Source organism: Styela clava, chromosome 8 (genome assembly GCF_964204865.1).
Source record: "Styela clava chromosome 8, kaStyClav1.hap1.2, whole genome shotgun sequence".
Lineage (NCBI taxonomy): Eukaryota > Metazoa > Chordata > Ascidiacea > Stolidobranchia > Styelidae > Styela > Styela clava.
The window spans coordinates 1,642,795-1,660,664 of NC_135257.1; the positions used below are offsets into that span (position 1 = coordinate 1,642,795).

At 36.6% G+C, this 17,870-nt stretch overlaps 1 long non-coding RNA gene across 1 annotated transcript; it reads left to right on the forward strand.

Annotated features, from left to right (window-relative positions):
- The first annotated feature begins 291 nt into the window (after nt 1-291).
- On the forward strand, nt 292-12,858 carry LOC144425727 (uncharacterized). The gene is made up of 2 exons (XR_013477600.1): nt 292-426; nt 11,584-12,858. It is a non-coding gene; the product is annotated as an uncharacterized LOC144425727 (long non-coding RNA).
- The last annotated feature ends 5,012 nt before the right edge of the window (nt 12,859-17,870 follow it).

Below are 17,870 nucleotides of genomic sequence, written 5' to 3' on the forward strand. Positions count from 1 at the left end.
TCTTTTCAGGACAAATTGTGATTGTATATCCTCCAAAATTGTATTAAAAAAATACCTCATTTAGATATCCTATATCCACCAATATGGCTCATAATGTCCGTTATAAAGATGATGAATTGAATTTACCAAATACCGTTCACGAACTTCCAAATTTCTATATGTGGATGTCATTATCATCAGTTTTATTGGAATCGATTATCAGAATTTGATTAGGGGAATTCCACGGAATTCAATGCAGTATTATTTTTTATGTGTCGTCACGAGGAAGACTATTGTTAACTTTTTTCAAAATATCGGATATAGAAGTGTATAAAAAGCCGTCATTTCTCACTGTAAATCACAGTTTCGTCGAATCAAACTGAGACAAACAACAGGAAAGATGAAAACAACAATTTTGGTTCTTCTCATGCTGGGACTTGGCAACAAGTAAGTTATAACTAACAAATATTTGTCAAGCTGCTTTTACTAAGTTACCCTTAATATTGAATGTTGAAAAAAATTGTCAAGTAAATCCATTCGCATGGCCGAGATAATCATTCTAATTAACCAAGAACATTGCACCTTAAAATTTAATGCATTAAACCTAAAGGTTCATAACAATATATTTTTATGACAGTCGACTTAGCTCAATTATCAAACGATATTTGCACTAAAAGTATTGTCCGCGAACAGGCGACATTCTTAAGTATGCCATTGTACATTAATTCTCATCTAAAACAGTTCTCAACTATCTTGATACAAAAAAAATCCCAATTTTCATTCAGGCGAGAGATATTTAATAACATCAAAAGAACTAGTTTTCAACATAATTGACATCATCTTGCGCAGCTACCAAACCCACTGTCCATATAACTTGTATATATATCCATATAGCATTCTTGTCAAAAACTTTTATCACGTGATCATATAAACCAGTGGTCGGCAAACTTTATGTACTTGCGGGCCATATATCCACTTTTCCGGTAGCTGCATTAATTTTCGCTTATAAACAATAGCCAAAAATGACTTCAAATTATGGCGCACTCGCACCTTCTATTGCTGTGTTAAAAGGCTGCCAAAATGAGGCGTGTATGTTGCCTCTTTCATATATTTTATCAAACAATACATGTTTTTATTTACTTATTAACAGTGTAAAGGATGCTCTTGTTTCTGTGCCCTGGCCAAAGCGGCACCTTCGTTTCCCCGCAGTACGTCGTCCAATTGACGATCTGTCAAGCGGGTACGAAATTTAATCTTAGTGTAATATCTTTAAGAATTAGATAGAGCTGCTCACGGCAATTTGTGCTTTCGAACATGCACACTTTAAGTTTTACACTGTCGCACAGATGAGCAGTGGCGCAGCCCGCGGTCTCGAGGTCGAATTTCGTTTTTGCAATGACACGTTTAACTTTAAACACCTTAATAACTGCGGTGAGTACCTAGCATATCAAGCAAACTGGTTTTGAAATGCGCGAGAAAGAAAAATATTTTTCCTCTCCACTTTGGAATATTCGGCCCTCGTCGCAAACTTAATGGTATAACTAAAAAGTTGTGAGGCCCGCTTAGTCAGCGGTAACTGATAAAATGGCCCGTGATAGCAAATAAGGTGGTCACCCTGGCTTAACGTAGGCAAGCAGAAAGCCAAATCTCCCTTCCTTATTTAATATCATTTGAGCGTGACTGTGATCAGTCGTGTATGCCAAAGCTTCGCCCGTTATATGTAAATCACAGTTGTTGAAGATAAAGTCACCACTATGTCGTAACACTAGTCAGTGGCCTACTTGTCGATAAACATTAATAATTAGAGATACACATAAAGAAAAAAGAAAATCAGACTTCAATTAGAAGAAAACATTCTTTAAATTCAAAGCTGCTGGAGTACTTAACAACACGCAAAACTGAAACTACTTTTTGTTTTCGTTACTATCTTGTATACAAGATGGGATCCATTTATCGGCCCAATCATATTGAAACGAGGGGTGTTTAATCTTTCTGCGATATTGTCGAAAATGTATTATATTTGTGAAAATGTATTATATTTGTGAAAATATCTGTACATAAAAATTTACTTTGATAACAATTTTTTAGGAAGAAATTTAAGATGGGAATTTAATATTGTAAATAGCTTGTACGCGATTGTAGTCGGCAGTGCACATCTTGTATAGCTCAATATATCCAACCTGCTTTCTATATATGACAGTCCAGCCCTCTACGCCATTAAAATGACGATTGGGACCACACCTAATACAATAAGTTATCAAGAATCAATAATTAATCAATTTGGTAGCTTTTTATTTTAAATTCCTTAGCATAAAATATTACTGATAGCCCGAAGAATGAATTTTTGAAAAATTTCGGTTGATCAAGTAATATTAACAACATAAAGTTACAACAAACAATAAAATAACTTGATACAATTTAAATAAAGATCACTAAAATAAATTTGTTACTATAATTTCTAATTCTAATAAGATGAACATGAACGCAGATAAGAATATCTCTCATAAACAGTACCATTCGAAATATACCCAACTGATAAAATAAGCTGTGAGAGTGTGGTATAGTATAATAATTTGACCATATACATGCTTTAAACATTGTTGGACGTTTAAGCGCCATTTTATATTTAAGTTCATACCTCTAACCCGAATATTGCATGAATAACGCTAACAGATGGAGATAAACTAATATTTAAATAGAAAATGAGAACATTAAGTAAATTAGTATTTGTAACTCTAGTTTAATTGAAAGTTTTGGTATCAAATTGAAGACTATATTTTTATATTGCCCAGGTATTAAATTATGATCAAAAGAATATAATTACGGCATGATAAGTGAAAGTGCATAGAGACTAAAACCGTTACATACAAATTGAGAAGATGATAATACTTCCTTTGAGGAACTTATGACATTACTGAATCCGAAGGAAGTTTATATATATTTGTAAATGAAAGCAAAATTACATTTTGAAAAAAATGTTCATAGATAGCATCTCATCAAAGAAATATATTAAATTTGAAAACGTTTGGTCAAGAAGTGTCATAAATATCGGGCTTAACTTCTAGGTCATGTTCCAACCTTTTTATTTCGTTCAAGTTATCGAAAAAAGCTCTAGGAAGTTGAAAAAAATTGACCACGGTCTATTTGTTTCAAGGGTGTGAGCGCTTTCATAAATAAATTTTCGTTGCCTCGCAATGAATTGGTTGTTAACCTTGACATTGAACAGTGCAATTCTCATGTTCTTGGACAGTAAATATAGTTTGCTAGTCCGATCCAAGCTAATTAAGCTCCTCGTACAGTGGAAAGTCCAATAACTACACAAAGTGGCCTGTTGACGATGCAGATGATAGCTCGCATCAATTCTCTCGCTCATTTATCTCGAACTCGTTCTATCTCATTCAAACTCGTTTCATCTTTTCTCTTTTATTTATCAAACTTTCGATTGTGTGAACTCTCGTATTCCACTTATTCAATGCAGTGTTCCCCTCGTTTTATAAGACATGTCGTGGTTTTAAATATTTTTATTTAAAGACAGTATTTTTCACATATTTTAAGACCTAACTTAGTTTTATTTAGTCTATATAAATTCCATAGATTGCTAATATATTTTATAAATATAAGCCAAAGCAGTGTTCGAGAATAAAAATAGATGAACACGGTTGTGAACTAGCCCACTTGCGTGTTCTTGCGTAATGGCGACCGAGCTTTTGTCAGTTGGTTTGCTGACTATTATTATTTTTAAAACAAATTAATACATTGTTGCGATATGTAGCAATACAGCAATGCTAACAAATAAAGTCACGATAGTCTAATCACCAATATGTCACCGTAATATGAGCAAAATTTCAGATGATTTTACCAATTTATTGTATGAAGGTGTGTCCGTGATTTATGAAAAACAGATACATTTTAGATCAGATAGTGGTAATCGTACGATTAAATTGTACAATTGAAAACGAATATAATCAGCTGCTATCGACTTCCTATAGCTAGTATCAAAAATTTGAAATCGATAGGGCCAGTGGCGAAGAACGGGTATTTTCTCACAACCCCGCAAAAAAAAAAAAAAATTCAGCAAAACGATTCAATCGTCCACATCGTGTTTACAGGGGCTTAGCCAGGAATTTTCAAAATTTCGGGGGGGGGGGGGATTTAGGTGCTCCAGAAGTATGTGAACTAAATGGCGCAACCTAAACATAGTATGTGTAACCAGTTAGGGTTAAGGTTGTGCGTCATCTTGGTACACATACTCCCGGAGCGCCGAAATTTGTAATTGCCAGATTTGACTGTAACAGGTGGTCTGGCCGGAGGCCGCAAAACGCGAGTTTCTAAGGGAACTGATGTTCTAAAAATTGCTATGTGTGCGACAAAAGGTTTTTAGAAATCGAAACTAAATATTTCAGGATTCGCCAGAAACAAGGGCTTCAAATGGAAATTGCGGACTGAATGGATGTTTTCCCGACCGTCGACTTCCTTGTTTACTTGGCCTTGACATTGGCCAATCAGCAAGGTGTAAAGAGTGACGTATTTCGCATCCGTTCAGACACTTTTCTCGCTCAGACAGATTTTCAGGCGTCGTCGTAAACATTACCTCGTTTTCGCGTTTTTGAAATCTATTCGTTAATTTTTAGTAGTGTTTCGGATATCTAAATATATATCAAATAATTCAATGATCACTTTGTCTTCAGTTTAATTGCAGTAATCGAAAATTAGTGTAGAAATGGCGGCGATAGACTAGGCTAAAATTCTTTACCGGTACTTTCAAAAAACAGATTGTTGAATGAATGAATCAGAATGATAATTTCAAACAAAAATACCCCATTTCCCAGGCGCCAACTCGCAAAACCACTCTTAAAATAAGCACCAAAAATTTTGCAATGGTATAGTACAGGAAGAATGTTACGGGGGTCAAAGGTCGTGGAAAGGTACGTAAATCGCACTATTTGGTCACAATCACGTTGCTTATACTTGACGGCATCCGGAGAAAGTTTTGTGCGCTTATTAGGCGCGTGGCGAGTCGAGCCAATTAGTCGTCGTTTTTACACATTCCAAAAGTGAGTTGACCCGCACCCCAACAGCGCCCAAAGGCTAGGCCCATGCGTGTTTATCATGAACGTTATTGGATGGCGAGCAAGAGAACAAAATAGTTTTTGGAGGCGTTGGATCTGATGACAACTGTTCTGTTTTAGGCTGAACTATTTGTCCAAAGTTAAATGTTGTTGTACAGCAGTGGTGGCCAACACGTCGATCGTGATCGACCGGTCGATCGCCACGTCTCAGGTAGTCGATCGCGTCTGATGTTGAGTAAATTTAATAACATAGCCCAGATAAATGGCGCCCCGGGCAGCACGTTATATGATTGAGTTTGATGATTTATTAATTCAATTAATAATAAAACGAATATTTCACTCTTGCTTGATCTTTAATTCATTTATTCTCATGTACAACAACATCTATAATTTGTTTATCTCACAAATTGAAGTTTGGATTAAAGGGCATCATTATCAGAAACTTGCCCCGGGCAGCAGAAAAGTTTGACACGTCTCTGCCCCACCTTACTCAGAGTGTAATAAATCGGGTCGACAATGCCGAACCGAAAAAATTTATCAAATAATTGTAATTCCTCAAATATGAGTGGACGCATGTGAAGGGCCTTATTCAGAGCGAAAGACATGAACAAGCTTAGTATAATATATATTAAGTCGGACGCTTCAACAGCTTGGCCATCGCGCCGCCCAAAACAGTGAGTTGATGTCCATAACCCGGAAATACATGTGACAAAGACAATTCTAACAGAGAGAGTTAGTAACATGGATTCTAAAAGTTTAAATAGTGTTTCTGGTAATTACTCAATAATGAATCAGGCAATGATCACACACACGGGAGTTAAAAATAGAAGTGATTATGCAGCTTTTCCGTTTATTCCCACAAAAACTTTTTTCTATATTTTTGAATATTCATAGTATGTCAGAAGTATCCCCACGTCATTCGGTACCCCGATTTCAAAATCATTGGCTGACGTCCAGGGGTGGGCAATTACTTTTCCAAGTGGGCCAAGAGCTACCAAAATTGAACTTAGTTACTGAATCAGAGGCTCGTAACTCCACGGGAAAAACTATAAATAAAAACTGTTTATTTACCACAACTAGGCTAACGTTTATATAATAAGCACAATGTAACAATCGGGATTATTATGACGTAATTTTCAACGAAATTTTATATCTATAAAAACTAGTGTCGTAATTTAAGCAGACACAAGTGGGCGGATGAAACACTTCGGTGGACCGCGGGCCGTAATCGGTCCACCCATGTATCAAACACACGCGAACAATATTTTTGTAGGAAATCTACCCTGTGTGGGAATCTAACCTGAGTCCCACTATATCACTTCATAGCAGCGGTTCTTAACTCTTTAGCACTTTACTTAGATTACTAGGTTTACCCCCAATGCACCCTTCAGTGCTCATTTATTGGAAAAAGAAAGTATTCAATTAATGCGACAGCTTCCTTTATTTACTGGCAACTAGCTGTTCAATGTCTGATGGAGTGCAGTGATTTCCCCAGATCATCCCCATAGGAGATGAACACCCCCCTAAAATTCCAAACACACCGGCGAGTGTTGGGTCTCATTTGCCACAAAATAAGATTTAATTCCAATTATGTTAGTGGGAATCGGGATAAAACTGACGCGATAATTCTCACACATGGAAGAAGATTTCTCACAAAAATGTTGTATGAAACAGTATGGCCGCGCCTGCTTGATTCGTCCCGGAACCAATTTAATTCAAAATCATAGTACTAAAATTATGCGGCAAATTTTCGACTTAGTAAATATTTAAAAGAAATGGGAGTGGGGTTCAGGAAAAGGGCACGTTGCCTAACACAACAATAATCACTAATATTTCCAACTCCCGAGTATGTAATTATTGCCTGATTCAACAGTGAGTAACCGACATAAACTCTATTTTAACTTTATTTCAATTCATTGCAATTCAGATTATCATCTTCCTTAGTTTTAAGCCGTTTCCACGCATAACAGGTGCCAAGCACTGCATTTTATTACGCAAATATATTATGGTATCATTTTATGTTCCACCCATTTCAATTGCCAGCACAATATTTGATAGTTTTTCTTCATTTAAAATGTTTTCTGTGTGCCTTTTTACCTAGAAGCATAGTGAGTGCCCGCCATTGGATTTATTACGTTAATATATGTTATTATATCATGTTCCATTCATTTCAATTTTTTGCCGACCCGCGAGTACATTTTATCTAATTTTATCGGTCCGCCAGTTTAAAAAAGTTGGAAACCGCTGGTATAGCAATAGCATATGGCGCTGAGAACCACACAATATTCTCAATACTTCCTGTGCAATTCCAGCTATCTTTGAACTAAATTTCCGTTTCATTGTTCATAGATGACACCATGATTTCAAAGTATCGCATTTCCAAAACACACATGGTTATAGGAGATTAATATCGTTTAAAAAAATCGCGGAAGTTCACGTCAATTATTTACTTTCTGTTCAAACAGCGCAACGCAAATTCAACACTAAATAAATCATAAGGTATTCTGATTATAATTTGAATCAAAACCCTTATTATAATTCCAAAAATTGACATATCAGACGTAGAAATGCATTGAAATACCGCGATTCATGAACATAAAACACGTTTAATTTTTCACCTTTAAAAGTTTGCAAGGTTTACGCTTTATCACATGATTTGTAACTCCAAGAGTCGGAATCGCAGACTTTCAATGACGATAAAATGACTCAAAACTTCCTAATTCTCAAAAAACAATAATTCGATCGTGTTTACTAGTTTCATATATAGGGCACTTATTTACGCCGTTCGCCCTGAAGTAGGCTTTGTATGAGCTACCACTGAAATCTAACGACATGTAAGGAACTACAATTATTCGGAAATACCCAAACTTTCGCGGTACTCACGAAGTATGTGAACCAAGATGACGGACACCGGAACATAGTATGTGTACCAGGAGGCAAAAAGGCACACAGAAAACATTTTAAATGAAGAAAAACTATCAAATAATGCTGGTCTAAAATTGAAATGAGTGGAACATAAAATATTACCATAATATATTTGCGTAATCAAATGCAGTGCTGGGCACCTGTTATGCGTAAAAACGGCACACAGAAAACATCTCACATGAAAAAACATTTAGCTACATGCCAAATTGTATACAAACACAATTAACTTTAGTGGGAATTTTGCTGCTGTTTTGTAAAGATGCAAACGAGGCATCAAAAAAGTTTCTGCAAACGTAGCTCTACATCGGCGTCCAGCCATTCCTTTGCTTCGTTTTGATTAAAATTAAGGATGAAAAAGTTTGTACAATTATATATTCACATTAACAAATTGAATAAAATATAAAAAATGCAAATTTTTGTGGCAATTTCATTGAGAATGCGCCCGCAAGGCCGAGCTTATTGGCAGCGGTGGAATTTTTGTATGCGTGTGTGAGGTTATCTGCGTATTCAGTATTCATATATTTTTGTTTATGACCTTATTACCGATCAGTCGAGCGAGCTATTTTTAAGATTTTAGTCAATCGCGGTAGAAAGCAGGTTGGCCACCCCTGTTGTACAGAATTTAATTCCATGAGCGTGAAGCACTACAAAACAAATTGGATTACGACATCATAGTTTTGTAAGAAACAAAATGAAATAAGTCCCTTCAACGATAACAATGATCTTCAATGTTTAAGTATAACAACATTCCTAAAGTGGTAATCATTTTAAAATCCATGTTGTGACACGATGTTGCAGTAGTAAGAGCTACCCCCATCAATACGTTGAATTCTGAGTTATTGATTGAAACTCCTGGTTTGCATTTCATTTCGAACATTCAATACTCTCTGAAGAACTGTATAAAATTCCTGAATAGATGTGTTCGGTAGATAGTTCAGCGGTAGTTGGAAAGCACCGCTGACATTTAATTGCGATAGAATGCAAACGTGAACGTTGTACTGTTCCCTCATTCTGTTTTGGAATGGTGAACTTTAATAAAAATGTTTTTGAAAAATGCAGATAGGATTCAATGAATAAGATAGAATTTACATAATTATTTCGGGGGAGAGGAAAAGTTAATAAGTCGGCTATATCATATGGCGAACCACGGCAAAGCGTCTGGGGGTAAGTTAGCCAGTTATTTGTTTCAGATGCATGGATCCAAATATAGAAAAATAAAACTGAAAATTTGGGGGGAAATGTCAAAATAATGTTTTACTCTTAAAATAATTCTATATATACTAAAAGCCTGGTGTTTTACATTAATTCGTAATACGGCATTCATTTTTAATATGATGGCATTGGTATTATAATTTTCGTTACCAAAAGTTAATATTTTTCTCTCTCCATCAAATCAATAAGTTTCTAATCGAAATCTCTGAACTTTCCGGTCTCCCCTGTGCTGTTGAAGATACATTTTACACAGTTTGTGTTGGCATTTAGATTCCGTGCTTCGTTTCTACTCACACACTATTGTTGCCCAGAAACAATCAAGTATATAGGTGCTATATAATAAAAATTGGCGATGCATTCATCAATCCTATTTATATACACAATAAAGAAATAGCCTAATGATTGGAACATGGGACTCTGTGATCATATTTCGTACAATGTCATATCAGTATAAATGTGAAAATACCAGTGCATTTCACACATTTTGAATGATTTAGGCATGAATTTTCATAACGGCTTATCGTTACGAGTAGTCTGTTGATGATGTAGTCACGCCCCAATTATTTACGAGTTCAAGTTTCAAACTCACCTTTAATTTACTTCCTTCATTGTTTATTCCTCTTAAATACCTATGACAATATTTATTTGTAATCAAGGCGCCCAAACTGCCATGATAATTATCGAATCAATCATGATAGCGAGACGTGACTATATTGTTGCCTCTATTTTATCATACTTCAAATTAGTGTAAAGTTTTTTTTCGGGTCAAAATCCAAGAGTGGGTGTACCACGCTTTCTATTACAAATATTTGTCGGCGACAAGGGGAATTCCACAATAAGTACAATTAGGCAAACGTTAATACATTCATTCGCGATGTTCTAACCCAGTGGTTCTCAACCTGTGGTACGCGTACCACTAGTGGAACGCGGAAGATGATCAAGTGGTATACGAGCAGCTTTAAATTATGGCAACAATTAACTTTTGAGTTGGCCAAAATATGCCGACAACGCTTTATTTTCCATACTGTATGTATTCGCTGAACGGCCTCCATGAATGTTTCCCCGGGCATCAATTTCCTTGTTTACTTCCGTAACCAGCAACAATCAGTAAACATTGCCTCGTTTTTGTAGTTTTGCTTGGATCCATTTCCTTGTTTATTTCCGTAACCAGCAACAATCAGTAAACATTGCCTAGTTTTTGTAGTTTTGCGTGGTATTTGTCAGTTTTCAGTTGCGTTTCAAAAAAATAGTTGTGAATTAAATATCCTAATTGTCATTATGTCTTCAAAGGAGCATTAATTTAGTTGCTGTACTCAAAAATGAATCTCGCAAATGCTGCGATAGACTAATCTAAATTAAGCTATCAGTGCCTGTGAGCGGCACATGGTTGATTAATTTTAATAAAAATGAGGGTTTCAAACACGTGTGACGACCCTTGTTTTATCTGTTAAATGATGTCATGTGATATTATTGCTATATTTTGTATTTTTAACACTGAGGGCGCTGTGACACTGTCGATCTGTCCTTTTGGTATCCTGTTAGCGTGTGCTGTGGTTGGTATCGGTACAGTGTGGTTGGTTTTCGGTTGGATTCTGTTCATGGGTGTCTGTGGGAGTGCCTCTGGTCTCCAGTGGGTTATCAGGGATGTTTGTTTGTGGTTTTGTGACTGCGGGATGGGGATTTGTTGGATGTTTTTATGCTGGACAGTAGGCTGATACTATTGTTTCAGTACAGTGCAATTGCAGTTATTTTTGCGTTGTATTTTTGGTTGCTGTCAGGGAATTAGCTACCATCATTACTGTTCAAAGTGTTTTTTATTGTGTATATTCTGGGGTCATAGGTCGGAGAAACGTCTTTAGAGATAGCCTGCTATTGCCCACGAACGAAACGAGATGGGCATGTTTTCGTCCGTCTCGCGAATTAGGTCACTGAGGATGTAGAGCCACATTATAAAATACTCCAATAGCGCGTGTCTTGTGCCATTGTTCGCCGCGCCAAAAAATGGCTTTTCCAGTGGTACGCGGCCTGAGTAAAAAAACAGTAAAGTGGTACGCGGTCAGTAAAAGGTTGAGAACCACTGTTGTAATCGATATTGGCATCGCCATTGGGCAGAGTGCGTTTACGGTGGCATTCAATAGTATATATGTGTAAAATCATATACGGTACTCCAAATTAGACCTTCGTTGCATTGGCTTTCAGTGACTGAGATGAGTGGCGAACTGAAGCATTTGAAACTTAGTAAGTGCTGGCTAAAGTTGACTTAGGGCTGCGAAAATTCGATAGTGAGTTAAACAAATTAAGTTGAATGCAACAAATAAATTTGATTGCGACAAATGTGATGTAAAAGTCAACGCGTCATCGATCCATTGTAATATATATTTAATTGTTTTGAATACAGGTAAAATATTGCAACGGAAAACTAGAATTTAATGGCGAACTGCAGCTCTTTCAAAACACCAATTGGAATATGCAAGCTCATTCAACTACTTATATCAATAGCAATTATGATATCAATCTTCGTTTACATGATAAAAGTGAGAATATTGGTAGATAAAAGTTTACAGATTGATTGGAGCAAGATTTCTTTTATTATATTTGATGCTGTGTTTTCCGTCGTCACCATGTCAGTACACATATTGTTCATCACAGTGGAAAAGTGCGAGAAACTCTTACCGAACAAATTTCCTGGAAATTTTGTCGAGTTCGTCTACTTTGGATTATATTCTGTATTTTATATAGTTACTATGTCTATCTCTGCATGGCTTGCCTCACAAATGAAGGAGGTCTGTAACCCTATATATAAAAATAGTGATTGCGCATTTTTTAACTTATCTATATGCATTGTTGTTCTCAGTCTGACCGCGAGTATCTCTGCAGCAATTTATTGCGTTTTCTTATTTCTTTGCCTCAAAAATGGGAGGAGAAATTCTTCTTCCAACAAAAGATCTAATGACCCGAGTTGATGTTTTTAAAAACGACCAATTTTGATTGCTCGATTTGTAAAATAATTCAATAAAGTTTTTTTATATAAAGAAATTTACCACGGCTTTATTAATTCTATCATAGTGCATTGTTTGACTTAAACTGTCACTAGGGTTGCCAACCGTCTTTCATTTCAAAGGACAATTCTTCGTTTAAACTTCTTGGTCCTTGTCCTTTTTAGCATTTAGAAAATATGCTAATTGTCCTTTATTCTTTCCAACGTCGTTTTGCCCGATAGTCATAGTACTATATTTGATATGGTTCCGTTCTTAAAAAATCGCCTCCGTTCATGTATTTGCAAGCTTTTATCTATTCTTTTTAATTTCGCTTTGGTCCGGCTCAAATAGCCAAAGAAATAACAATTTTATTAACATTTCAAATATTTTACATTAATTTTCCGAAAATGGCAACACTCCCAAGATTTGAGTAAATTCTGGTTCAATAACTGAACTGAATAACTGTCGTAAATTTTCGGAAAAAATAAAAAATGATCCACAATTCCTGAAGTCAGCAAAGAGTCAGAAGAAATATAACTTTAAGAAATATAAACTTATGCAACTGCAAAGTTAGAGCTTGTTTGGGTCAATGTTAAATAAACATTAAATGAAAAAAATATGAAGATTTTTTTAATATATCTTTTTAGTTTCTATATAATTTTTATTTCATTGTTTTATATTGTTCTTTCTTGCAAGTTACAAAATAAATGATGACGGTAATCTATGTCCTTTATTGAAACTTTTCATAGTTGGCAACCCTAACTGTCACGCACAGTACAAAATTTTGTAAAGGTATTTGAAGAACAATATATATATGTATAATTTATGGGTAATTTCCGTCGTTATTTTCTTGTGGAAACCATGGGAATTTTAAAATTAGGATAATAACGCTCTCATTTCGTATAACTTCAACGTTAGGTATTATTGTATAGATTCTATACTATAGAAGAATCCGGTAAAAATTGTATAATAATAAATTAAGTTACGCCTGAAATTGGATATGATTTTATCGTATTGACTTTGCATTTTTATTTAACGGGCAGCCATGCGGTCCAAAGGGGGAGTGGGTCGAAAATTCCGTTTTGAATGATCTGACTGACAGTAGATATCTATACTTTTTGTTGCTGAAAATATACAATGCAAGAAATTGCGATATTTTTAGAGATAAGTTGGCCAATCGACAAAAGAGATAAGAAAGGGTCGAATTTATAACAGCGTTTCTCATTCACGTTTGGAAATTTTGGCTCCGAACTCACTCTACCATTTATCGATGTCCCCGAGGCACAAGACGTACATATGTCGACAGATAGTTGTGGGATGTGGAGAATTTGCGGACCCGATATGCCGTCTTCGGTATGCAGTGCACGCAGTGGCGGCGCGTGGTCATTTTGACAACCGGGGCAAGCTACTGCGGGACCAAGTCACCCCCATCTACGGGGACAGGATGAGCGCTGTAAGTTCTCCCATCACTTTATGAGTATAAAAACCATTCCATCGGTAACAACCAATCGGCAAAAGCGACAATTTTTAACGATAAGAAAGTGTCTTTAAAACCGGTCCAAGTCAAGGGATTAATAAATATAGACATAGTTTAAAATCGAAAGCAAATGGACTAAAGGTCTCTAACTGATTCAAATAGCGGAACAAGCGACAAAAACGAAGGCGAGGAAACAATCAACTCTTCAAGCAACCAACGAACGAGAAGGAATGCGTGAATATGTTAACACGTTGTTGTAAGAAACGTCGGCATTGTGTCGTCATAATTTCGGGGCTAGCCCCGATGATTCAGTAAAAGAAACAGAAAACAAACGAGACAAACGCGGCGAGTGGAAGATAAAAGAGAGAATACGATATACAATGAGCAACCGGGGCAAAATCGGCGTCGCCCCGTCGACGTTCGGCGAAGGCTTTGCGAGCGAAAAACGAACCATGTCGGGAGAATATGGCTAGTGTAGACTGTAGACAGTCTGTGCAACCGATATTGAGGTATTTTTCGAATATTTTTTATTATACCGAAATAACAACCGGGGCATTGCCCCGGTTGGCCCTATTGACGCGCCGCCACTGCAGTGTGTTAATCCTAAAGGCTCAATAAGTTTGAATACAGAAATACGGTACCTTGTACCCAGCTCGACAAAAAGTCATGTCACATATTCTTTGAGGTATTTTTTAAAAATTTTAATATGGCATTCTGAAATGGAGATCAATATGTATATTGATCAAATACCGGAGTTCGTGGTCTCATACCTAAAATTTTTACAGATGAGAAGTATAATTCTCTGTAGATTATGTTTAAGTGTCGTTTATACCAAATTGCTAATTTCTACAAATGGTATTGGATCATCTGTATCATAAGCTTGCTAGCTTATGTGATGTGCAAGATTGGGTTTATTTAAACCTCTACCAACGCAGCTGAACATTGCTCATGGTTATCTAAATTACTTACAGACCCGTTTGTTTGTGGCTAAACACACAACTGTTCAGAAATGCTTGGGTATATCATAGACATAACATAGACATCATAAATCAGAGCACTAAGGAAAATGCAGCGCAGTTAGAGAGAGGGGGCATAAATAAAGCAACAATAATGACGTCATAAATATCATCTTACAAGGCCGGTAAACAAAATCGATGACAAAAAGAAATCTACATTCAATTGTGAAGCAGAAGTGTACACCACAAAAGGAAAGTCTTGTATCTAGCTCTATCATATCCGAGTGTCATAAGAAGATGATACCAAAAGCTTCCAGTTGAGTCTGGTCTTACAATAATTGCTCCTGATTTGATCCAGCTAAATGGCGTGACTTTGAAGTGAAGTTTGTATTTCAGCGGGATGGCCGAAACCAAATACTTGACTATTCCGAATAATATTTTTGAATCTATATGGGATGTATTCTAAACTGTAAACAACGTTTTTTTTGGAAAATAACAATACTGAATATCTTTGCTTTCATCATATTTGAAATAGCACGAATATTAGAATCATTATTTACATCTGGTTGATGCCAAATTTAGGTCTCAAACTCGACAATTTGTGAATTGAAGATATTTTAAAATACTAAAATCAGGAATCTACCACTTCGAATATAAAAAACTTCTAATATGTTTGAATATTCAATTCGTTTTGTACTTTTCAGCCGGATTTTAGACTTTCATTTTCATCAACTGCTTATACTATACAAAATCAGTATGCTCGTGAGCTTTGCAATTTGGAGGAGTTTTTCCAGATTTAGAGGTGGTAAATATTTCGCTATTAGCCATAAAACTATTTGTAACCCATAAAAATGTGTTTTGTATTTGACTGATCATCTGCACTGGCACATGCGACACTTTCTGGATATATAATTATATTCAAGTTAGGAATGTAGAGCCTGATGTGGATCCTGTTCTTGGAAAAATATGGTGGTTTGAGCGATTACACAGTAGACATAAGTGGAAACATTTATATTTAACTGATTTCGTAAAAACGCAATAATCTCCACAGGAGAGATTTCACCAGAAATGATTTTGACGAATTTGTGAGAGGATTCGATTCCTATTGCGCCGGTGCGGAATGCGGATGCGTCACCAAAGTTGAGAAACCATATGTTGATTACTTGTGGGACATCAAAGATGGTCGCGGAAATGTTTACGACTTAGAAGCTGACGAAATAATCGAGCGAATACGGTCAAGCGCATCTGCGCCATCGCGTTTGCATAAGTTGAGGTAGGAACTCTCTAATAGGATCCAGAGGGAGCATGGAAGTAGCCAAGAGTATAGTTTTAATTAAACCGAACTCGGTGATATGGCTTACCCCGATCCGTCAGATCGTGATATCAAAAACCTGTTGTCGCCAGCGAAGGAAGACGCATAGATTTCCATGGAGCCGCTAGAAAGTTACTATCTATGGCAACGGTGGGCAAACCTCGGCTCGACTTGCCAGAGTTTTTTTGCGGCTCATCTCGCTAGCATTTATTATTATCCAAGTTTTACTGGAGAGAAAACTGTAGTGCAACATTTTTTTTAAAATTTATTGGGCGATAAAAAAATTTACATCAATGAAAAAAACAAATTATGATTTAGTATGAAAAACGTTGTGGCGAGAAATCTTGTGTCACAATGGTCAAATGTATGTTGACACGTTCGCAGTTAGTCTCAGTTACAGTACGATATGTCCTCAAGTAAGAAGCGAAATACGAAGATGTGAACAGAGTTGTTAAGTCAGAATGGGAAGAAGAATACTAGTCAAGAAGATAAACTTTTGTGATTAATCTCTCATAGGCTGATAAGTCATAATAAAGTCAATGTTGGCACCATGAAACGAATCAAACCTTCGTACGAGACTACCCTCGTAAATCAACTGTGGAAACACAGACTAAATTACTTTAAATTAATACTAAAAAAAACAGCAGAAATTTATGATATCATTCGACAAGGTATCCGATGCATCAATTGAAGCTAGTTTTGGTATACCATGGAATATTGCTCATGCTAAACACCAATACTGTGACTGTATTTTGTGTAAAAAATATTGCTGATGTTGTCGCAGTCAATAGCCCAAACGCCCGTTTCGCGTCACACTACACAAAAGCGCATCTCCCAAACTACTATATATATATATATATCAATGTAACAGTTATATTGCAAAATGATTTATTCTAATATATTCTGCCCACCCCTGATCTATGGAAACCGGAGACATTGAGCCGAATGGTGAGATTGCGATCGTTAATGCATCAAAAACAGAAAAGTCTAGTTTCGGTTTGAATGACGAAAGAGATTCTATCATGAACGAAATTATGCAGATACGCGATACCCAACAATTTAAAATACTCAACGGCCGATGAATTGATCGAGATGTTTTAAATGTAATCAAATTTAATTGGACATTTCAAAAGAGATTGCCCGACGTGCCCGTGTTTTTATGAAATTAGAGACGCTTTCGATAGGCGTAACCGCGAATAAAATTTGGATCACGATAGCAACAATTCATAGCGCAGAACCGCAGATTTCGACTTGCATGAGGAAGGGCGGTCGCCGTTAGAAGTGTCCCCGCCCCTGAAAGCCCCGTCAATGTGCTTGAATCATCAAAGTATATCAAATAGTAAACGTTTAGACAGCAATCACCGCTTTGTGAAGCATGGAAATGCAGGCGCAATCAATCGAAGGCCAGTTCGAAGACATCTTCCGAAATGTGATGCTTCTTTGGACTTAGAAGATAGAATATAACATACCAATGGGAACGATGAGACTGATATATTTCCGCCGAGAGTTGAAGGACGCAGATGACAATCTGAGTGCAACGCAGAATTCTGGCCCGAATTTGTCAGAGGTATTCCATTGGATTGCAGCAGGTGAACGGCCTTTTTTGAAGATTAGGCATACGATTCCAGCTTTAAACCATTTGCGGGGTCAGTTAAACATAGAGTGAATGATTCTGAGAATTTGGGTTTGTTCGATTTACAACTGATGGTCCCTGACCTAATGAGGAATGAAATGCCGCGTTTGACGAATGATGATTACCACGGAGGTGTAACTGACACATTTTCCAAATACTCACAGGCTTGGCCAATGAAAGGTAAACTACAGAAGAAACGTCGAGACTTCTATACGAAAGATGGTTAACTGTTCATGGCGTTCCAGAAGTGGTACATTCGGCCGGGGAGAAAATTGCGAAAGCAGACTTGGGTCGGAAAATGGGATTCAAGTGGCCTCGCACTACCGCGT